General features: G+C 32.7%; 1 non-coding gene and 1 pseudogene across 1 annotated transcript; both read right to left on the bottom strand.

The window, feature by feature from the left end:
• Nucleotides 1–17,274: 17,274 nt before the first annotated feature.
• Nucleotides 17,275–18,960, bottom strand: LOC148581425 (uncharacterized; annotated as a pseudogene).
• Nucleotides 18,961–23,403: 4,443 nt separating this feature from the next.
• Nucleotides 23,404–23,507, bottom strand: LOC148581424 (small nucleolar RNA R71). The gene has a single exon (XR_015897037.1). It is a non-coding gene; the product is annotated as a small nucleolar RNA R71 (small nucleolar RNA).
• Nucleotides 23,508–24,879: the final 1,372 nt, after the last annotated feature.

Raw genomic sequence — 24,879 nt, 5'->3', positions numbered from 1 at the left:
ATTTAACTTACAGTTTATTTAAAGATTTATATTCACACTTTTCTTTATTTTCATGCATAATTTTAATAAATAACTAAAAAGCTTTTATTTTTAATTATAATCAACTTTAGTAATATAAAAAAGTAATATTTAGCTAAATAATTTAAAAAAAAGTAGCAGTTTGTATTAAATTTCAAAGAAATGACATATTAGAAAAAAAATACTTTTCTATTTATTTTAGAAGTTGAAAATTAATATTAAAAGGTATTATGTTTTTTAGGAATATCAAACCATCTCTTGAATATATAGTTGCTGATAGGACTAGAAGTGAGTCGAGTTAGACTAAACTTAAGCTCGGCTCACAAAAATTGAGTTTGGCTCATGACTCGATTCATTAACAATCAAGCCTATTTCTTAAACTCAAGCTCGACTTACCAAAAGCTCACGAGTTGGTTCGAACTCACAAGTTGGCTCAAATAGTAAGAACATAATCTATAATTCTATATCCATAAATTATAACTGATATATTTTAAAAATTATTTAAAAAGATCAATTTTATATATTTTTTATCCATCAATAAATTATAATTTTTTTATTTATGTCCTACATCAAAGTTATATATAAAAAATAAATATAAAAGTTTAAATAATTAAGATTATTAATATATATATATATATAATCGAGCTAGCTCACGAGCTAATGAGCTGAGCTTATTCAAACTCAAGCTCGACTCATTTAATTTATGAGCTTAATTTTAGGCTCAATATTGGGTCATTAGCTCACGAGTTTAATTTATCGAGCTATTAACGAGTCGAGTTCGAGCTGGCTCATGGGCTAGCTTGACTCACTTCCAACCCTAAGTTACTGAAATTATTGTAACAGGAGATCTTTAGACCTTAAAATGTTTATTTTTGGAGAGAAACACACTAATTAATATTTTAAATAAGCAAAGGGATATGCCAAAGATAAAAAAAAAATCAACTAAACAAGTTATTTTAGGTAACTAAAAGTCTACTCAAATCTTTTTTTTTAAATATTATTTTTATATCAAAATTAATCATTAAAATTAGTCATCATAAAATTAGTGTATAAATATATGTATAGTTAAATTTATTTTAAAAGTGCATTTTATATTTTAATATATATTCTACTTTTATAACTAATTTTAATAACTAATTTTAGTATATACCTAAACATGATTACTTTCTATTTTTTTTTATGTGTCTCCTCCTTTTTTTGTATGTGCCTATCAATTATTAAACTAATTTAATTAAATTTAATTGTCAAACGATTTTATCATGTAATATTACTAAGATAAAATATCAATTTAGGAGAAACAATAGAATAATAAAGTAGAATAATAACAACATATAATAACATATAATTTTTTTAAATTGAATTTGTTATATATAATAACAACAAAATAATTTTTTTAATATCTTATATAATTTTACATTTATAAAATTTATAGTTATAAAAAATAACTTATAAAATTTTTATATTTATTTTTAAATATTTTTTATTTTTAATTTTCAAATTATTTTATTAAATTTAAAATTTTTTTAAAATATATAAAAATTAATCTCTTAAAAATAACAAAAAGTGACTTATGTCTGTTGAGCCGCTAGTAAAGATAATTAAGAGTCAACCCTCTTTTCTTAGCCACTAATAACCATCATAAACAAATTTATTACATATCAAATAACATGTGGCATGCCACCTCTCTCTCTCTCTCTCTCTCTCTCTCTCTCTCTCTCTCTCTCTCAAATGTGAGTGAGAAGAAGAAGAATAGAGTTGTAATAGAGATCTAACGGTATAATTGTCCGAACGACGATTTTAATATCAAATAAAATGTTAGGGACGATTTTAAATAAAAAAATGTTAAAGACAATTTTATTTTAACCCTAAACTTTAGGGACTAAAACAGTACTTATTTCTATGTTAAACTTAAAATAAGAGCATGAAATTTTTTTATACAAAATTACTAGTAAAAATACTTAAAAAATTAATTCACATTTAAAATTAGTATTTGATAATATAGATATATAAAGTTTTAATTTTTAAAATAGAAATTAATAAAGATACAACGATGCTATGTGCACATACAAAAACGAGTTACTTGCATAAAATACATATTAAAGTATAAAATAGGAATAAGTATTGTTTTGGTCCCTAAGATTTAGGGTCAAAATCAAATTCGTCCCCAACATTATTTTGGATTTAAAATCATCCTCAACATTATTTTTGGTATTAAAATCGTCAATTTTAATAAAATTTTTAATTTTATTATTAAATTACTCCTAATAAAAATATAAATTAAAAAAAAAGGAAAGAACGCCAGGAGAAGGGAAGATGAGGGGTGTTCATCACAACCCCCCTTTTTCTCATTGACATCTTCAGAAGAGAGAGAAAGAGAAGCAGAGACTTAAAGAGAAGGAAGCCTCGTCGTGCCTGGCCGTCGCCATCGCGACTCACTGTTGCCCTTGCAGCACCGTGATTCACCGTCGCCCTTGCAGCGCCGCGATTCACTGTCACCCTTGCAGCGCTGTGACTCCCCCTCGCCATCACCGAAACTCCTCTCACAGCAACGCGCCTGACCCTCGCCCTCGTGTTCCTCGTCATCATCGGGGAGGTGATGGTGGTGGTGGTGGTATTGCTGCTACTGACCTCGCCGCCACTTTACGTCCTCATCGCTGTAACTCGCCAATTCTGCTTCTGCTTTCGATTTGGCTTCTACTTCTGTTTCGGCTTTGGCTTCTGCTTCTACTTCTACTTCTGCTTCTATTATTTTTCTGATTTTTTTTTATTGTATGTTGATTTTATTGTTGAATTTGATGTTGTTTTTGAATTTGAATAATGTGTTATTGTTGGTATTGAATATTGTGTTTTTGAATCTGATTATTGGTATTTGGTGGGAGTAAGAAAGATGATGGTGGTGGTAAAAAAGTGGTGGTGGTAGAGGTTATTTTTGTCTGTAAAAAATCAAAAGGACAATTTTAATATAAAAAATAACGTTAGGGACGATTTTAAATCCAAAATAACATTGGAGACGAATTAATTTTGACCCTAAATCTTAGGAACCAAAACAGTATTTATCCCTATAAAATACATATTAAAAATGAAACAGCATAAGTATTCACATAAATATATAATGACTATTTTTTTTAATGTATATATAATATTTTTAGTAAAGATAATCTTTGATATTATATAAATAATTATAAGCCTTAAAATTTTTATAAATTTATAATGTATATTTTTATGTGATTAATTTTTTATTATTTCATAAAATATTTTTTTACTTGTATTCATAATTATGTATTTAAACTTATTTTAAAATATTTATTAATTGTTACTATCATTTATTTTAGTTTGCATAATGTACTGATCTTTTTCTAATTTTTTATAATGTCGAAGATATAAATAATACAATTTTTGTAAATCAAAAATTAAATCAGTACAATTTATAAATTTTAAGGATCACTTTAAGATGTAATTTGTTGTTATTAATAGTGATGTTGATTATTATTCACCAAATCTATATATTCCGTTTCAAATATACTCATACATTTTTATTGTTTATTTTGTTTTCTACTTAGATTGATTGTTACTTATTTTTCACATTTTCTTCCAATTAGTTTTAACGCCGTATTCTTTAATATAAATGAGAACATTGTTTATATTTTGTTTATATCAAAGAGCCCTTTGTCAAATATTTTAATAATAGTATTGAAGTAGTAGGATGTCCACTAATATTCAACTATTTTTTTTATTGTCAAATATTCGTAAAAATCGATCAGTTACTTCAGATAATTTTAAAGTAGAGAATGTTATTGAAAAAAAATTAAATACAAATATTGTGGTAACTTAATACAATATGAAAATAGAATCAGTTCAATGAGTAGTCATATAAGAAAATGCAAGCAAAATCTTAACTCTGATTCAAACAAAAGAAGAAAACTAACGACCACACTATTACAGATGATGTGGTGTTCCAAATTCATCTGGTGCTTTTAAATTTGACCAAAAGGAGACATCTTTTAATATTTTGATAATGATTAAATATTATATAGATAATTATTGTAATTAGATTTATAAAAAATAAATTTATATAGTTTAAAAAGATTTTAATATTAATTTTATTTTTAAAAAATATTAAATTTCAAAATTTGTAGCAAAAAATTAATCTCAAAAATGGATTTTTAGTAGAAAAAATATAATTTGAAGGCTGAATTTTTAAAAACTAATTTTATAACTGAATTTTTGGTTAAACAATATGGTTTTAAAACCGATTTTTAGAAAAAAAATTAAATTTAAAACCTGTTGATAAATAAAATTAATTTTAAATTTTTAAACTGATTTTTATTTATTTTTCTAAATCAGTTAAAAATCGGTTCTCCTTTAAATTTAGTTCCAGTTTGATTTTATGAATCATAAAATTAATCCTAAAATAATCACCAAAAAAAAAATTAATCCTAAAATGGATGCGATTTGGATTTTTAAAAATCCAAACTATGTCCATCCATACTTCTTATGAAAAAGTGCATTATGCTTATGTACATTGTTTATCTTGTTTTGGGCCTTGGCCATATGTTCTCAAGTAACTGAGCACGAAAAATAACATAAGAACATGGAGGAGTTTAGTTGTTAAATACCAACTCTTCCAAGAGTGAGATGATTCTAGTATCAAATTGGAAAATTTTGAAGAGTCTTTTCAAATTTAATTGCATGGAATAAATTAGGGTTAGTAATACTAACCCTATTGAAGGGTATTTAATGTGACTTAACCTGTTCGGTAGGCTGACAATCTGATTCACTTAGAGTAGAGTGGATTGAACTATGAGTAGGATTGGATATGAGTTCATACATAAATTCACACTCGACTTTACCCACACTCTTAATATATTATAGTACATAGTTAAGAATTATTATACATATATAATAAAATTGATGAAAATTGAACTTACATTTTCTTCCTTTTATAATTTTAACATAACTTTTATTATGATTTTATTATTTTTAATTTTAATATAAATTCGATCTTATATTTTCTATTTTATTAGTATTTTTGTTAAATATGAAACATAGTTGTAAGAACCGAATCGATGATCAAACCACTCAGACTACTAGTTTATTGGTTTATTAGTTCAACCGATAAATCACTGGTTGAACCGGTAAAACCGATCCTATGTAAATAAAAAATGTAAAATAGAAAACTAATACAAAGATAGATATAAAATTAGTTAGTACTATTACACTAGTATCTTAATTTGATATAATAAGAATAATAATCCATAATATAAGTAAATTTCAATACTAGTATCAAATAAGATAACTTTAATCATAACATTAATATTGAAATAGATAAAGACTTTTTAGTAAAGTTTATATTTCTATTAATAATACTACATAATTAAAATATAATTAATTCAAAAAATAGAGAATATAAAATTAAAATTAAATTAGATATTTATAAAATTATTTAATTCAAGAGTTACTATATAATTAGTCTTTATCGTTTAAAATCTTAAGAACCACAATGGCAGAGTGGCAACAAGGAGTCTGTTTGAACCTTGGCGCTAACATTTTGGACTTCTCCAAAATAACACATGCTAATAGGTTGACAAATGGCGCGTTGAGGACCGTACGTCGCATTGTGAAGTGGAGATGCGCTGCTATGGAGCACCATAGAGTGGCAACTGAACCGATTTTTGCCAATTCTTATCGATTTTTTCTGATTTTTACCGGTTCATGCCGGTTTTTATCCTTACACAGTCTAAAAGGCGAACCGAATCGGTTTATAGTCCGGTTCATTAATTTTTTGGTCGAACCGATCGGTCCGGTTCGATTTTTACAACTATGATATGAAATGATTATATTGTATTGGTTGAAAACAAAGTATTTGCTACCTGTAGGATCGGGTGTGAAACTTTAGGGTGCATATAGGATTAGGATTGAGAGATTCTCAACTCGCAGATAGAGTAGAATTGAAGGAGCGAATTTAGTGGCCCATTTGATTGTGCAGAGGTGCCTTGAGTATCGCCTCAATTCAATAAAAGGTGTATAAGAAGGTAGGGTTGAATTGTGCTTATAATTTTTTCCTAAAATATCTCAACTACAAATGATTATCAAATTTTTGAACTTGTTTGAAGTGAAATATGATAGCACCTGGTTCAAAAATTTTTTAGCCTTCCTATTAATAAAATTTTTGAAATCACTATTGGTAGGATAGTGATTCTAAAATATTTAAATTGTTTTAACAAACCATTTTAAAATAGTTTCTGAGATAATCAAATTTACAGGAGCTTTTAAAAACAAAAAAGCTACTTTTAAAAGATTTGACTTGTTGAATACGTTAAATTTATTTTAAACCGTTGAAGTGAAAATGCACATTTCGTTGAGACGCTTTAAGGTAAGCACTTTTTCATTTCTTCAAACTTTTTCACACATGGAACAGTGATAATGCTTCTGAGATATGCTATTACTTAAGACAATGCTTCTGAGGTGATTCATTTATGCAGATTCAATTTCTTAGGTTGTTTAATAGTTTTTCCTGATTCAGATATCAGTCATATCACCTAATTTGTTTATATTATTTAAGAAAAAGTTATTAATACATTACACATTTGAAAAAATAGGATTTTTTACTTAAATAAAATAAACCAATATCAAAATTGCTGGATTTCTCTAAATCAAACTTTGAAACGTAAATATCCTCTTTCTACTATTATATAAATTGTTACAGAGACATAAGAATTATATAATATGTTAACCATGCCACCCAGGAACGATTTATGCATAAATGACTTAGGAGGATAATGAGTAAATCGTTGCAGGGCACACAGAGTTATAGGTAACGCATAAATCGTCCCACCCTACAAAGATTCACGTGATTTTGAGCTAAAACACAAAGGTTTGGCACGATTAACGTGTTAAAGCAAATCCTCTCAAGTCCGTCACAATTTATATATAATAGGGTACTTTTATTTATAATATTTTAATTTAAATTATATCTATTTAAATTTTAATTTAAAAAATAAAAATATACTTTCTATAATTTTAATTATTAATTTTATTAATAAGATTAAATTAAATTAAAAAAACGAAATACTAACAAATTATAATAAAAAGAATACTAAATTTTAATATATAAATTTAATTTTTTTAAAAAAAATATCAAAAGGTGTTAAAAAATATAATTTAGAATAATATAAATTCATGTTGTTTTGAGTAACATAAATTTAAGTTTTTATAAAATTTTTAGTATTCGTTGTTCATATGATTTTTTTAAATCATTTTTATTGATGCATAATTTTTATAGAATTCTTTTTGTCATTTTTTTATTTAACTTTGTATAAATTTTAATTATTTTTTTATAATTTTAATTATTAGTTTTATTAAAAAACTAAATTAAATAAAAAAAGAATACTGATAAATTATAATGAAAAGAGTACTAAATTTTAATACATAAATTTAAATTTTTTTTTAAAAAAGTCTAAAAGTGTTAAAAAATATAATTTTGCATAATATAAATTTATGTGTTTTTGAGTAAAATAAATTTAAGTTTTTATAAAATTTTTAGTATTTGTTATTTATGTAATTTTTTTAATAATTTTTATTGATGCATATTTTTTATAGATTGCTCATGTAATTTTTTTTTAATAATTTTTATCGATGTATATTTTTTATAATTTATATATTAAAAAATGATGAAAAAATTCTATAAAAAATATACATCGATAAAAATTATTAAAAAAATTACATGAATAACAAATACTAAAAATTTTATAAAACTTAAATTTATGTTACTCAAAAATACATAAATTTATATTATGCAAAATTATATTTTTTAACATTCTTTGATATTTAAAAAAAGCTTAAATTTATGTATTAAAATTTAGTATTCTTTTTATTATAATTTGTTAGTATTTTTTATTTAATTTTATTTTTTTAATAGAATTAATAATTAAAATTATAAATAAATAATTAAAATTTATACAAAAGCCAAATAAAAAAAAATGACAAAAAAATTCTATAAAAAATATGTATCAATAAAAATGATTAAAAAAATTATATAAATAATGAATACTAAAAATTTCATAAAAACTTAAATTTATGTTACTTAAAGCAACATAAATTTATATTATGCAAAATTAATATTTTTTAACACTTTTTGACAATTTTTTTTAAAGAAAAAATTTAAATTTATGTATTAAAATTTAGTATTCTTTTTATTAAAATTTGTTAGTATTTTTTTTTAATTTAATTTAATCTTCTCAATGAAATCAATAATTGAAATTATAAAAAATATATTTTTATTTTTTAAGTTAAAATTTAAATAGATATAATTTAAATTAAAATATTATAAATAAAAGTATTCTATTATACATAAATCGTGCCAAATTTAAAAGGGTTTGCTTTAACACGTTAATCGTGCCAAGCCTTTGTGTTTTAGCTCAAATCATGTGAATCTTTATAGGGGTGGGACGATTTATACGTTACCTATAATTCTGTGTACCTTGCAACGATTTGTTCTCTATTTTCCTTGATCATCCATGCATAAATCATTTTTGGGTGGCATGGTTAACATATTATATAATTTTCATGATCCTAAAACGATTTATATAATAATAGAAAGATGATATTTATGTTTTAAAATTTGATTTAGGAGAATCCAATAATTTTGGTATTGATTTATTTTATTTAACTAAAAAACTCAAAAAAAAAAATACTAGATAACAATTAATGAAATTATTAATTTATATTTATACTTTTTAATTATCAAAAATTAATTTAAGATACTATGAAACTAACGTCGACTCCCTCGAACTTATGAAACTAACATCATTTCAATTTAAGATTTTTGAAATCAATTTAAGATACCGACATAATTATTGTTTGGGAGATAAGGGACTTAGGGTGTCTGCAGATCGGATCGGATCGGATATGGCCGAAAATTCGATTTGATCCGCACAATTTTCTTCGGATCGGATCGGATATGATATCTGTGGTTTTTAGTGCCAGATCCGATCCTATCCGATCCGCAAATGTGCGGATCGGATCGGACGGATATCAGATATATCCGCATAATTAAACCTTCTTTTTTTAATCATATTTCTATGTAAAAAAATTCAATAAAAATATTTTTTTATACTTTTAAACTTATTTATTCTAAAAATATTTTTAATCAAACTCTTTGTAAATAACAAAAATAAAATAATACAATATATGAATAATAATTACTAACTAAAACATACAAACAAGTAAATATAATACCAAACATATATATATATATATATATATATTTATTTTTAATTATTATTGTGCGAATCTGCGGATCCGCTGATCAGATACGCGGATGTAGAGCAGATATCCACGATCCAATCCGCAAAGGGTGCGGATCGGATTGTATCCGCAATTTTCGGATCGAATGCGGATATTTACCGCGGATCTGCGGATACGATCCGATCCATAAACACCCTTAATAAGGGTTGGTCATATATGCTTGTGTTAATGTTTAGAGACGACGAAACAAATTCACTAAAATGGGTATCTACTAAGATTATCAACAGTAGAGGATAAATGGAGATTCATAAATTAATCAATCTAACTAGGTATTCTTTAAAAATTGTATAATATTCAGTTTTTTATTACAATAATTAAAAAAAAATAAACACATTTAAATAGATTTAGTGTCTTTTTTAAAATTGAATACACATCTAAAATACAAACTAAATAAAACTAAAATTTAAAATTTTTGTTTCAGTTTTATTATTTTTAATTATTAACAGATTATCATTTAAATACACTTTCAAACATATAAATTCACTAAAAAATTAAAGATTTTAATTCGTCCGTGTGATTATTCGTCTGCGCCGCATCATTTCCAGCGCCGTTCTTCCACTTCGCCGTTTCTTTGCAACGCCGTCGTCCACCTCACTCGTCCTTGGCATTGCCTTCCTCCTCGTCGCTCAGTCCGCATCCTCGCTTCGTCCTACTCCTCGTCGCGTTAGTCGTCATCAGCATTGCTAATTCTTCTTTGTCGGAAGTGGACCTCAAGTATTTTGGATGTGTTTAAGAGAAAGTGATTCATAATTAATTAACCGTATGTATCTATTTAGTTATTCAATCACATTGATTTTACATGTCATGTACAACATCCTAATTTATATTGGAGAATGGTTTAGGTAGAAGAATAACTTAAAGAATCACAATCTCAAATTGTCAACACTGGTATATTTGTAATTACGGCCACTGCAAGAGTTTAAATTTTTTATTTATGATTTTGAATGTGTTTTAAAAATATTTTGTGTATCACTTCATAATTTTAGATGTGTTACAATTATTTTTTAATGTTTAAATTTAGATTTTAGATTTATAATTTTGGATGTGTTTCAAAAATATTTTCTGTATAAGTTAATAATTTTAGATGTGTTACAATTGAAAAAGAAATTATGGCCACTATAAGAAAGAAACGAAAAACGAGATAGAAGAATAGAAGAAAGAAGAAGATCATGTTACAGAGAGGGAAGAAACGTAAAAGAAGGAAACAATAACTAACTATGAAGTGGATAGGAAGTTAGAAAAATTTTAGTTTTTAAAATTTAAATTAATCTTAATTATAAATGTATATCTAAAAATAAGAATATATTTTAATTAAAAAATAATTAAATAATATTAAAGGTTGAATAAAGACTAAATTTTATTGTACAAGTAACATTTTTCTAAATTAAAATATCTACGTGAATGAGAATGAAAATATAAGTATCTGTCTTAGGTTGTATGAAGACTCGTTACATTCTCATAAATGTAAAATTATCAAATTATTCTCATATTTATATTATTATTATTATTATTATTATTATTATTATTATTATTATGTTAAATATATTCTTATGTTATTTTTTAAATTGTTATTTTTTGTAATAAATGTATTATAAATTTTTAATGTAAATGTTATATTATATTAAATTATGATCAATGTGTCAAATTATATTGGATTATATTAATTTTTTGCATTAATTTTTTTTAAAAAAATTAAAGATGTATAAATATATACGAATATCAATCTTTTCACATATAGTGAATATTTTATAAATAAAAATGGAGCAAAAGAAGAATATTCTTTCTACGAGTATCCATTATCATTTTTATTTTTTTTTTATGATCAAGGGGTCAACGACCCCAAAGAAGCAAAAAGAGCTACAAAAAATAGAAAAAGAAACTCAGGATCCTCTTAGACGAAGAGATCCCATACAATCAAAATTTAAAGCTAATGTAATATCCGGAGGAGCAGCATAAAAAATATGCAGACCGAAAGGCAGATCTTGTCCTATTTTTGCTAACACATCCGCAACCGAATTAGCTTCTCGAAGAGAGTGGGACCAAGAAATATTTGCAATTCTACCAGCCTGAATACCAATGTCTTCTACAAGGGGAGCACAAGGGTGGTTGGCAGGGCACCCATTTTTCAAAAAGTGGAGAGCAGAGGCAGAGTCCGATTCCACAATAAGAGTTGTATACTCTTGAGCATTGACAATTTGTAAACCACGGGCAATGTCCCACAATTCAGCGTGCGTTATTGAGCAGCTTCCAATATTGCAAGAGAAACCCAGGATAAACCTCCCTAAGTGATTCCTAAATAAACCACCACAAGCAGCACTATTTAGATGGCCTAAAAAAGATCCATCCACATTGAGTTTCAACACTTTTTTCGGTGGCGGAAGCCATCGAATGAGACACTGCGGTTCAACATTGACAGTACTCCTTCTTTGGTATTTATCAATCTTTAGGATCTCGTCAGTTCGGGCTTTAATTTGGTGCACAGCCATGGAAAAGGGGGTAATCTTACTCTCAAAGACAAATTTATTGCGGCAGAACCAAAGAAAGGCAATAACAACACCAAAGAGACAAGGCCAGTGACTTGGGCGCCCCAGGTTGCTCTCCAACCAATGAGCGGCGTCCGTGTTGAAGAAGGAATGTGCTTGGGCAGCAGGGATGAAGGCATTCCATATGTTCCTGGCAAAATAACAGTCATGTAAGACATGCTCCACTGATTCTTCATGCTGAGTGTAGCGAGGGCAAGACAAGTCTTGAGTTAGGTGGCGCCTTTTTCATTCTACATTTGTTAGAATGGCTTGGCGAGCAGCGAGCCATAGAAAGGAGAGAGTTCATTTGGGACCCTTCCAGCTCCAAACCAAATTAAAAAGCCGATTGGGGTTGCTAGGAGTGTCTTGAATGGCTTGATAAGCTGACTTGAGGCTAAACGCTCCATCTGGTGAGGGTGCCCATGCAATATGATCAGCTGGCTTCCAAGGGGAAGGGGGACAGTGCCATAATTCTTTTGACCACATCATCCGGCAGGATCTTCTTGAGCCTCACAATGTCCCAGGATCCTGAAACGGTAAGAAAATCAGTCAAGTTCACAGAATAATCAAACTCATTACTTACCTGAGTTGTGTGATGTTCAAGCCTCCCTAACAGAGGGACCCAGTTATGCTTCCAAAAATTTATTGTAGAACCATCCCCGATGCGCCAAATATGGTTAGACTCTACAATATCCCAACTGGCACAAATTCCTTTCCACAAGTTAGAGCTACTTTGTTTCCGTTCCACCTTCGGAATTATGTCATTTCCGCTTCCATACTTCGACCGAAGAACTCTCGCCCATAAGGCATTTTTATTTTCAATGAGCCCCCACCCAACTTTCGTCATAAAGACATGGTTGAGTGTACTAGCATGGCGAATCCTCAAGCCACCCGACTTTTTTGGCTCACAAACTTTTTTCCAGCTCACCAAATGAATTTTGCAGGTTTGATTGGTGTCTCCCCAAAGAAAATTCCTGCATTTTTTATCAATAGCATTACAAGTAGCTTTAGGTAAAAAAGCAGTTTGCATAGTATAAGATGGAATAGAAGAAAGGACAGATTTCACCAGGGTATTTCTTCCCGCCAAAGACAACGAGGAGGCTTTCCAAGAGTTTAGATTAGCATTCATCTTGTCGATAATATTATTAAAAGTGCTTTCCGAAACTCTGGAGTGATGAAGGGGAACACCCAAATATTTTCCTAGATCATCCGTTCTAGAGAAGTTCAAGGCTTCTGAGATTCTTGTTCTAACATTGTTCCCTACTTTTCGGGAGAAGAAGACTCTCGTCTTATCCTGACTGACCTTCTGCTCGGAACTATCACAAAAGGCATTAAGACAATTATTAATGACCACAGCTTGTTCCAAGCTTGCTTCTGCAAACAAAATTAAGTCATCTGCGAAGCAAAGGTGAGAAATCTCCAAAGCATCTCTTTTCAAACGAATTGGTTTCCAAAATCCATGCTCCACAGCTGCATTAATAAGTTGCGATAAGCGTTCAATACACAGAACAAATAAGTAGGGAGAAATGGGGTCTCCTTGTCTGATTCTCCTAGACGGAGTGAATTCTTTCAATTCATCACCATTCCAGAGAACTCTCATTCCAGCAGAAGATACACAATCATAAATGAGATTAGTTATAGGAGAGGGAAAGCCGATGTCCATCAAGGTGTCCTTTATAAAAGACCATTTTAATCTGTCATAGGCTTTTTCGAGGTCGATTTTAATAGCCATCCAACCTTTTCCACCTTTCTTGCTCCTCATCGAATGAATAACCTCCTGGGTTATAATAATATTATCCGATGAATGCCTTTCCGGAATAAAGCTAGTCTGAGTTGGCCTGACCAACTTAGCCATCAAAGTTTGCAACCGTTTTGCTAAAATTTTTGTAACCACCTTATATGAGACATTACACAAACTGATATGTCTCATGTATTTGAGGCTGGAGATCGGTTCAATTTTTGGAATAAGGACTAGGAGAGTCTCATTAATATCACTGACCAAAGCTGGGTTCCTGAAAATATTCTGAACAAGATTACAAAGATCAGCACCAACCTTTTGCCAATGTTGCTGGTAAAAGGCAGCTTGGATACCATCCCTTCCCGGAGCTTTAAGGCTGCCCATAGCAAACACAGCCTCTTTAATCTCCAAGGGGGATACCATCCGATCTATCCTCTCAAAGTCAGCAGCACTTAGCTCAGGAAAGGCGTTAGAAATAATAAAAAGAACATTAACAGAATAATCACAGTAAAGGTTCGCATAAAAGGATACAACCCAATTTTCCAGATCCTTGCTTTCTGTTAACCATTTGCCATCATCATTCTGAATAGTGAGGATTTTATTTCTTCTTCTCCTCACCATGGTAGAGCTATGGAAAAATTTAGTATTCCGGTCGCCGAACTCTAACCACTTGCTTCTCGATTTCTGGAACCACAATAACTCCTCTTGAGCAAGAACCTCCTCATAATCTCGGCATAACTGAAATTGTAAATCTTCCAAGAACCTGTTGCTCTCTTGGGTTAATCTATTAGAGATGCCATTCAGCCTTCTTAGGATCTTTTTCTTTCTCTGGAAAATATCACCAAATACCGAAGTATTCCAATCTTGAAGGGATTTCTCGAAGTTTTGCATAGTTGCTGTCCAAGAATTATCTAGCTTCTAGCATCTATTCACCATATTGTCAAAGTCCGGGTGAGTTAACCAAGCCACCACAAATCTGAACAGGCGACGCCCTCTATTTATAGATGCATTGGAAGATAATTGGAGGCAAATAGGCGAGTGGTCAGTCTTCAGCATTGGGAGGTGTCGAAAACAAGCCTCAGGGAACTTGATATGCCAATCCATGTTGCTAAGGGCCCTATCCAACCTCTCCACCAAGTTACCTCTTCTCCAAGTAAACAGCCAACCCACAAAGCCCAAATCCACCAAACCACAATCAGACGTACAAGCTTGGAAGTCTGAGCAAGCTCCTGGGTTGGTGGTGCACGAAATTGTGATCATCAATGGCGCCAACAACTTGGTACACACAATTGTAATCTCAACTCTTTGTCACAACTCCGCACAACTAACCAGCAAGTGCACTGGGTCGTCCAAGTAATAAACCTTACGTGAGTAAGGGTCGATCCCACAGAGACTGTCGGCTTGAAGCAAGCTATGGTCATCTTGTAAATCTCAGTCAGGCGGATTTAAATGTTTATGGAGAATTGATAATTAAAATATGAATAAAACATAAAATAAAGATAGAGATACTTATGTAATTCATTGGTAAGAATTTCAGATAAGCGTATGAAGATGCTTTGTTCCTCCTAAACTTTTGCTTTCCTATTGCCTTCATCCAATCATTCATACTCCCTTCCATGGCAAGCTTTAAGTTGGGCATCACCGTTGTCAATGGCTACTTCCCGTCCTCTCAGTGAAAATGTTCCAAATGCACTGTCACCGCACGGCTAATCAGCTGTTGGTTCTCGATCATGTTGGAATAGGATCCATTGATCCTTTTGCATCTGTCACACGCCCAACACTCGCGAGTTTGAAGCTCGTCACAGTCATCCCTTCCCAGATCCTACTCGGAATACCACAGACAAGGTTTAGACTTTCCGGACCTCAGGAATGGCCGCCAATAATTCTAGCCTATACCACGAAGGTTCCAATCTTAGATTAGAAACCCAAGAGATACACATTCAAGCTATTGCAAGTAGAACAGAGGTGGTTGTCAGGCACGTGTTCATAGGTAAGAATGATGATGAGTGTCATGGATCATCACATTCATCAAGTTGAAGAACGAGTATATATCTTAGAGAAGAAGTAGGCGTGAGTTAAATAGAAAAACAATAGTACTTTGCATTAATTCATGAAGAACAGCAGAGCTCCACACCTTAATCTATGGTGTGTAGAAACTCCACCGTTGAAAATACAAAATTAATGAAGGTCCAGGCATGACCAAATGGCCAGCCCCCAAACGTGATCAGGAGATCAAAAGTCTAATCAAGTGTATAAATATAATAGCAAAAGGTCCTATTTGTAGAAAACTAGTAGCCTAGGGTTACGGAAATAAGTAATTAATGCAAAAATCTTCTTCCGGGCCCACTTGGTGTGTGCTTGGGTTGAGCATTGAAGCTTTCATGTGTAGAGAATTTTCTTGGAGTTAAACGCCAGCTTTTGTGCCAGTTTGGGCGTTTAACTCCAGCTTTTATGCCAGTTCTGGCATTTTGATGCCAGAATTTCTATGCTGACTTTGAACACCAGTTTGGGCCATCAAATCTTGGGCAAAGTATTGACTATTATATATTGCTGGAAAGCCCAGGATGTTTAATTTCCAACGCAATTAAGAGCGCACCAATTGGGCTTCTGTAGCTCCAGAAAATCCACTTCTAGTGCAGGGAGGTCAGAATCCAACAGCATTTGCAGTCCTTTTTCAGCCTCTGAATCAGATTTTTGCTCAGGTCCCTCAATTTCAGCCAGAAAATACCTGAAATCACAGAAAAACACACAAACTCATAGTAAAGTCCAGAAATGTAATTTTTATTTAAAAACTAATAAAAATATAATAAAAACTAACTAAAATATACTAAAAACATACTAAAAACAATGCCAAAAAGCGTATAAATTATCCGCTCATCAGTTGGATCTAGCCACGCTTCCCCTTCTTTCATAATCATGAAGGAGAGCATTGAAGTCCCCAATAGCGCACCAAGGACTACTAATATCACTAGCAAAATCTATCAGATCATTCCATAACTCTCTTCTGTAAATTTTCTGTGGGGAGCCATAAACTGCACCCAGGAACCACCGTTCAGAGTTGTTGTTAGATACTCCGAGGTGAACAACTTATCTACTGTGCCTCACAATATCCACCCTCCAAACTCCTGAGTCCCACAAGATCTAAATCCCACCAGACCTCCCCAAAGCTTCAACAGTGAAGGACCCATCAAAACCCAACTTATCTCTAACCTCTTTGGCTCGATCCCCACTAATCTGAGTCTCAAGAAGAATAATCATACCAGCATGATATTCACGTTTCAATTCCTTAATAAGGAAAGGAAAATTCTTTCCCCCCGCTCCTCTACAGTTCCAAGCGATAATACTATTCATAAGGACAAAACAAGAAGGAAGGTTACCAAGAACCACGGTCAAGCTTGGACATTTTCCCTTTTCTCTGAGTTAGACCTCACAACGGGTGTCGTCGCTTGTGACACTTCATTAATAGAAGAAGCCCCGATACTAATATCTGGTGGTCTTCCTCCTCCACCGATTCTATCGTGGTCGCTGCGATCCATGATCTTACGTGGCGGCAGTTGATTAAGGAAATTATTAGTAGCAATATGTTCTTCCAAGAACTCACCAGATCTTTTTGGTATTGAAAGAGACTCTTGTTGCTCCTTCTGAAGTCTTCTCATGCTTTCCAACATAACATGATCCATCGCCTCTTTTTCAGGGTGCCTTTGCTTGTATTTGAGAGGAGGGTTCTGGAATATCTAGCTTTTCACATTGTGCTTTTTCTTCGGGAGAGCTTGTCTTTGGGGCTGCACTCTTCTCTTTAGTGCTATGACTATTTTTGAGACCATGGGCCTTCTTGGGGGTCTTTTTTGGATTCAAAGCATTTTTGTTGGCCCCCACTTTGATAGGCTTTTTATGACTAGTAAATGTTCTTACTTGGGTAAGTTGGGCCTTTTCTTCCCTTGGCCCAGAACCAATATTAATGGCTTCCCTTTGGGCTTCGTTGCATTCATGCACATGCATATCTTCTTCTAACTCTTCCTGCAGGACGTGGAATTTTGATCCCAAGCCTTCGCCAAGACATTCCTTATTTGCATGCTCTTCCAAGACTGGAATAAGATCAGGTGCCATTATCACTTTCTTTTTATATGTTGTGTTGGAATCTTTCCTTTTCCGGATTGGTTTTTTAACCAACATCTAAGGCCCAAAATCAAGGAAATTTTGCTCGTAGCCAGAATCACGTTGAGACACTAAATGTGGATTATTTCCATGTTGGTCCTCATTCCTTTTTTGGTTGGATTCAACTCCGGCATGGCTTACCTCGCCAGTGATTTTTGGCTGCGGAGCTTCATTGGTCGGAGCTTCAGTACACATGTCAGCTCGATGGCCATACTTGCCGCACGTAAAGCAAATTTGGTGCAAACCTTCATACTCAATATTGAGCTCACACCCCATCACCGAGATCTTTGGCACCAGTTTCTTGGCAAGATCAATTTCTACACAAATTCTAGCAAACTTGCCCCTCGAGTGTATAGACGTTGGCCGATCAATTTTGATCATCTGACCTATCGCCGATCCAACTCTCCATAGGAAACGTTGATTATAGAGTTCGATGGGGAGGTTCGGGATCCGGACCCAGGCCGCTATTTTTCTTACTCGATGCTCCGACGTGAGAAAGAAAGGCCTCCACCTTTGAACTATGAGATAGTGTCCGCCACCATCCAAGGACCCTCCATCAAAGCATGAGAATAATCTTCTTCATATGAAAAATGGACTAAAAAGTAGTCACGATCCATATCAATTACATCAATCTTACCTTTTCTCACCCAGTCTCTTTGTAGTCGTTGTTCCATGAATGCTAGCCCCACACGTTTGCCTAGGACTTTCACAACAAGTGTTGACTTCCAAGGTCTGCACCAATCTTCAAATTCTTTTTTCGATACTGGAATAACAGGACACGGATCAAACGGTTGTTCGTCCGTTCTATTGCCTTCATCTTCCTTGTACCATCTGTCCTCCGATCAGAGGCGTCTTCGAGCACCTCCTCCATCACGCTGGGACTCTCCTCCAGTCTTGGTCCAATGGACGTAAGCATAGACTCCTTGTATGACACCTTCAAGTTTCCCTCGGTCATATCTCCTCGCAGGTCTGAGGAGATCATCATGTTGCTAGGTTGATTTAGATCAACCTCTTCTCGTGTTTTGACTTTCTTAATACTTCGTTGAATTAGATCTTTTTCTTGTGGAGAAACCCTAGTAGAGCTCTGTCATATCCGTTTTCTTAAAAATACATGCCTTCAAAATAGTTAGTTGGTTGAATCACAACTCTGTCTAATTATTCGTCCGTGTGATTATTCGTCTGTGCCGCATCATCTCCAGCGCCGTTCTTCCACTTCGCCATTTCTCTACAACGCCGTCATCCACCTCGCTCGTCCTTGGCATTGCCTTCCTCCTCGTCGCTCAATCCGCATCCTCACTTCGTCCTACTCCTCGTCGCATTAGTCGTCATCAGCATTGCTAATTCTTCTTCGTCGGAAGTGGACCTCAGGTATTTTGGATGTGTTTAAGAGAAAGTGATTCATAATTAATTAACCGTATGTATCTGTTTAGTTATTCAATCACATTGATTTTACATGCCATGTACAACATCCTAATTTATATTGGAGAATGGTTTAGGTAGAAGAACAACTTAAAGAATCACAATTCTCAAATTGTCAACACTGGTATATCTGTAATTACGGCCACTGCAAGAGTTTAAATTTTTTATTTATGATTTTGAATGTGTTTTAAAAATATTTTGTGTATCACTTCATAATTTTAGATGTGTTACAATTGTTTTTTAATGTTTAAATTTAGATTTTAGATTTATAATTTTGGATGTGTTTCAAAAATATTTTCTGTATAAGTTAATAATTTTAGATGTGTTACAATTGAAAAAGAAATTATGGCCACTATAAGAAAGAAACGGAAAACGAGATAGAAGAATAGAAGAAAGAAGAAGATCATGTTACAGAGAGGGAAGGAACTGATGAGCGGACAATTTATACGCTTTTTGGCATTGTTTTTACATAGTTTTCAGTATGATTTAGTTAGTGTTTAGTATATTTTTATTAGTTTTTAATTAAAAATCACATTTTTGGACTTTACTATGAGTTTGTGTGTTTTTCTGTAATTTCAGGTATTTTCTGGCTGAAATTGAGGGACCTGAGCAAAAATCAGATTCAGAGGTTGAAGAAGGACTGCAGATGCTGTTGGATTCTGACCTCCCTGCACTCAAAGTGGATTTTTTGGAGCTACAAAATTCCAAATGGTGCGCTTTTAATTGCATTGGAAAGCAGACATCCAGGGCTTTCTAGCAATATATAATAGTCCATACGTTGCCCGAGTTTAGACGATGCAAACTGGCATTGAACTCCAGTTCCATGTTGCAGTCTGGCGTTCAGCGCCAGAAACAAGTTGCAAAGTGGAGTTTAACGCCAGAAACACATTACAAACTGGCGTTCAACTCCAAGAAAGACCTCTCCACGTGTAAACTTCAAGCTCAGCCCAAGCACACACCAAGTGGGTCCCGGAAGTGGATTTCTGCATCATTTACTCATTTCTGTAAACCCTAGTAACTAGTTTAGTATAAATAGGACTTTTTACTATTGTATTTACATCTTCGGATCAGATCTTTGATTAGTTTTTATGCGATCTTAGACCTTTATGGGGGATGGCCATTCGGCCATGCCTGGACCATTATCACTTATGTATTTTCAACGGTAGAGTTTCTACACACCATAGATTAAGGTGTGGAGCTCTGCTGTTCCTCAAAGATTAATGCAAAGTACTTCTGCTTTTCTATTCAATTCAAGCTTATTCCTATTCTAAGATATTCATTCGCACCTCAATATGAATGTGATGATCGTGACACTCATCATCATTCCCTATGAACGCGTGCTTGACAACCACTTCCGTTCTACCTTAGATTGAATGAGTATCTCTGAGATTCCTTAATCAGAGTCTTCGTGGTATAAGTTAGAATCCATGGACGGCCATTCTTGAGATACGGAAAGTCTAAACCTTGTCTGTGGTATTCCGAGTAGGATCCGGGAAGGGATGGCTGTGACGAACTTCAAACTCGCGAGTACTGGGCGTAGTGACAGACGCAAAAGGAGGGTGAATCCTATTCCAGTATGATCGAGAACCTCCAGATGATTAGCCATGCAATGACAGCGCATCGGACCATTTTCACAGAGAGGATGGGAAGTAGCCATTGACAACGGTGATACCCTACACAAAGCTTGCCATGGAAAGGAGTAGGAAGGATTGGATGAAGACAGCAGGAAAGCAGAGGTTCAGAGGGACGAAAGCATCTCTATACGCTTATCTGAAATTCTCACCAATGAATTACATAAGTACCACTATCCTATTTTATATTTTATTTATCTTTTAGTACACTATAATCTCTTAATACATTTGAATCCGCCTGACTGAGATTTACAAGGTGACCATAGCTTGCTTCATACCGACAATCTCCGTGGGATCGACCCTTACTCACGTAAGGTTTATTACTTGGACGACCCAGTGCACTTGCTGGTTAGTTGTACGAAGTTGTGAAACAAAATTAAGAATATGAACGTGCGTATGAAGTTTTTAGCGCCGTTACCAAGGAAGTAAAGATCACGATTTCGCACACCAAGTTTTTGGCGCTGTTGCCGGGGATTGTTCGAGTTTGGACAACTGACGGTTCATCTTGTTGCTCAAATTAGGTAATTTTCTTCTTGTTTCAACTTTTATTTGGTTTTCAAAAACTTTTTCAAAAATTTTTCTTTGTTTTCGTTTTTCTTAAAATAAATTTTCGAAAAAAAAATATATTTTCTTCTTTTTCATTTTTCCCAATTAATTTTCAAAAAAAAAAATCCAAAAAAAAATTTATAAAATCATAAAATAAAAAATATTTTTCTGTTTCTTGTTTGAGTCTAGTGTCAATTTTTAAGTTTGGTATCAATTGCATGTTTTTAAAATTTGTGCATTCTTTCGAAAATTTCATGCATTGCATTCCTCATGATCTTCAAGTTGTTCTTGGCCAGTCTTCTTGTTTGATCTTCATATTTTCTTGTTTTGTGTCTTTTCTTGTTTCTCATATGCATTCTTGAAACATTAATGCCTAAAGAATAAAAATTTTTAAGTTTGGTGTCTTGCATGTTTCTTTTCTTGAAAATTTTTCAAAAATAAGTTCTTGGTGTTCATCTTGACATTCAAAGTGTTCTTGGTGTTCATCTTGACATTCATAGTGTTCTTGCATGCATCACATATTTTGATCCAAAATTTTTATGCATTGAGTCTTTTTTATGTTTTTCTCTCTCATCCTTAAAATTAAAAAAAAATCAAAAAAATATCTTTCCCTTTTTCACTCATAAATTTTCGAAAATTTGAGTTGACTTTTTCAAAACTTTTTAAAATTTAGTTGTTTCTTATAAGTCAAATCAAATTTTCAATTTGAAAATCCTATCTTTTTCAAAAATCAAATCTTTTTCATTTTTCTTGTTTATTTTCGAAAATTATAAAAATATTTTTCAAAAAATCTTTTACTTAATTTTATCTCATAATTTTCGAAAATATTATCAACAATTAATATTTTGATTCAAAAATTTCAAGTTTGTTACTTTCTTGTTAAGAAAGATTCAAACTTTAAGTTCTAGAATCATATCTTGCTATCATATCTTTTTTAACTCATATCTTTTTCAAAAATTTAATTTTAAAATATCTTTTTTAACCTCTTTTCTAATTTCCTATCTTTTCAAAATTTGACTTTCAATCTTTTTCAATCAATCTTATCTTTTTGTTTCAATCACATCTTTTTCAAATTTCAATCTTATCTTTCCAAAATTTGATTTTCAAAATCTCTTAACCACTTAACTTTTTGTTTGATTCTTATCTTTTTCAAAATTGCCCAACTAACTTTCTACCTTTAATTTTCGAAAATCCCTCCCTCTTTTTTTCAAAATTCCTTTTTAATTAACTAATTGTTTTAAATTTTAATTTTTAATTTAATTTCAAACTTTAATTTTCAAAATTTAACTTTAATTTTTAATTTTTATTTTGATTAATTTTCGAAATTCTCTCACCTCTCATCTCCTTCTATTTATTTATTCATCTACTAACGCTTCTCTTCCACCCAAAAATTTGAACCCCATCCTCCTCTCTGTGTTCAAGTTTTCCTCTTCTCTTCCTTACATTACATTCTTTTCTTCTTCTACTCACATAAAGGAATCTCTATACTGTGACATAGAGGATTCCATATTTTCTGCTTTCTTCTTCTTTTTCATATGAGCAGGAACAAGGATAAGAACATTCTTGTTGAAGCTGATCCTGAACCTAAAAAGACTCTGAAGAGGAAGCTAAGGGAAGCTAAAGCACAACTCTCTGGAGAAAATCTGACAGAAATTTTCGAAAAAGAAGAAGACAATATGGCCGAAAATAATAATAATGCAAGGAGGATGCTTGGTGACTTCACTGCACCTAATTCCAATTTACATGGAAGAAGCATCTCAATTCCTGCCATTAGAGCAAACAACTTTGAGCTTAAATCTCAATTAGTTTTTCTGATGCAACAGAATTGCAAGTTTCATGGACTTCCATCTGAAGATCCTTTTCAGTTCTTGATTGAATTCTTGTAGATCTGTGATACTGTTAAGACCAATGGGGTTGATCCCGAGGTCTAAGGCTTATGCTTTTCCCGTTTGCTGTAAGAGACAGAGCTAGAGTGTGGTTGGACTCTCAACCCAAAGATAGCCTGAACTCTTGGGATAAGCTGGTCACGGCTTTCTTAGCCAAGTTCTTTCCTCCTCAAAAGCTTAGTAAGCTTAGAGTGGATGTCCAAACCTTCAGACAGAAAGAAGGTGAATCCCTCTATGAAGCTTGGGAGAGATACAAGCAACTGACCAAAAAGTGTCATTCTGACATGCTTTCAGAATGGACCATCCTGGATATATTCTATGATGGTTTGTCTGAGTTATCAAAGATGTCACTGGACCATTCTGCAGGTGGATCCATCCACCTAAAGAAAACGCCTGCAGAAGCTCAAGAACTCATTGACATGGTTGCAAATAACCAGTTCATGTGCACTTCTGAAAGGAATCCTGTGAATAATGGGACGCCTATGAGGAAGGGAGTTCTTGAAATTGATACTCTGAATGCCATATTGGCTCAGAATAAAATATTGACTCAGCAAGTCAATATGATCTCTCAGAGTCTGAATGGATTGAAGGAATCATCCAACAGTACTAAAGAGGCATCTTCTGAAGAAGAAGCTTATGATCCTGAGAACCCTGCAATAGCAGAGGTGAATTACATGGGTGAACCTTATGGAAACACCTATAATCCCTCATGGAGAAATCACCCAAATCTCTCATGGAAGGATCCAAAAAAGCCTCTACAAGGCTTTAACAATGGTGGAAGAAACAGGTTTAGCAATACCAAGCCTTTTCCATCATCCACTCAGCAAAAGACAGAGAGCTCTGAGCAGGATCCATCTAGCTTAGCAAATATAGTCTCTGATCTTTCTAAGGCCACTTTAAGTTTCATGAATGAAACAAGATCTTCTATTAGAAATTTGGAAGCACAAGTGGGCCAGCTGAGTAAAGGAATTACTGAAACCCCTCCTAGTACTCTCCCAAGCAATACAGAAGAGAATCCAAAGAGAGAGTGCAAGGCCATTGATATAACAATCATGGCTGAACCTACAAGGGAGGAAGAGGACGTGAATCCCAGTGAGGAAGACCTCATGGGACGTCCAGTAATCAACAAGGAGTTTCTCTTTGAGGAACCAAAGGACTCTAAGGCTCATCTAGAGACCATAGAGATTCCAATGAACCTCCTTATGCCCTTCATGACCTCTGATGAGTACTCTTCTTCTGAAGAGAATGAGGATGTTACTGAAGAGCAAGTTGCCAAGTACCTTGGTGCAATCATGAAGCTAAATACCAAATTATTTGGTAATGAGATTTGGGAAGATGAACCTCCCTTGCTCATCAATGAACTGAGTGATCTGGATCAACTGACATTACCTCAGAAGAAACAAGATCCTGGAAAGTTCTTAATACCTTGTACCATAGGCACCATGACCTTTGAGAAGGCTCTATGTGACCTTGGGTCAGGGATAAACCTCATGCCACTCTCTGTAATGGAGAAACTGGGAATCCTTGAGGTACAGGCTGCCAATTTCTCATTAGAGATGGCAGACAAATCTATGAAAATGGCTTATAAACTAGTAGAGGAGGTGTTAGTAAAGGTTTGAGGCCTTTACATCCCTGCTGATTTCATAATCCTAGACACT

Source organism: Arachis ipaensis, chromosome B10, assembly GCF_059453495.1.
Source record: "Arachis ipaensis isolate K30076 ecotype BB chromosome B10, ASM5945349v1, whole genome shotgun sequence".
NCBI lineage: Eukaryota > Viridiplantae > Streptophyta > Magnoliopsida > Fabales > Fabaceae > Arachis > Arachis ipaensis.
Note: the sequence above shows the minus strand (reverse complement) of the source record. Positions and strands in the feature narration are given on the sequence as shown.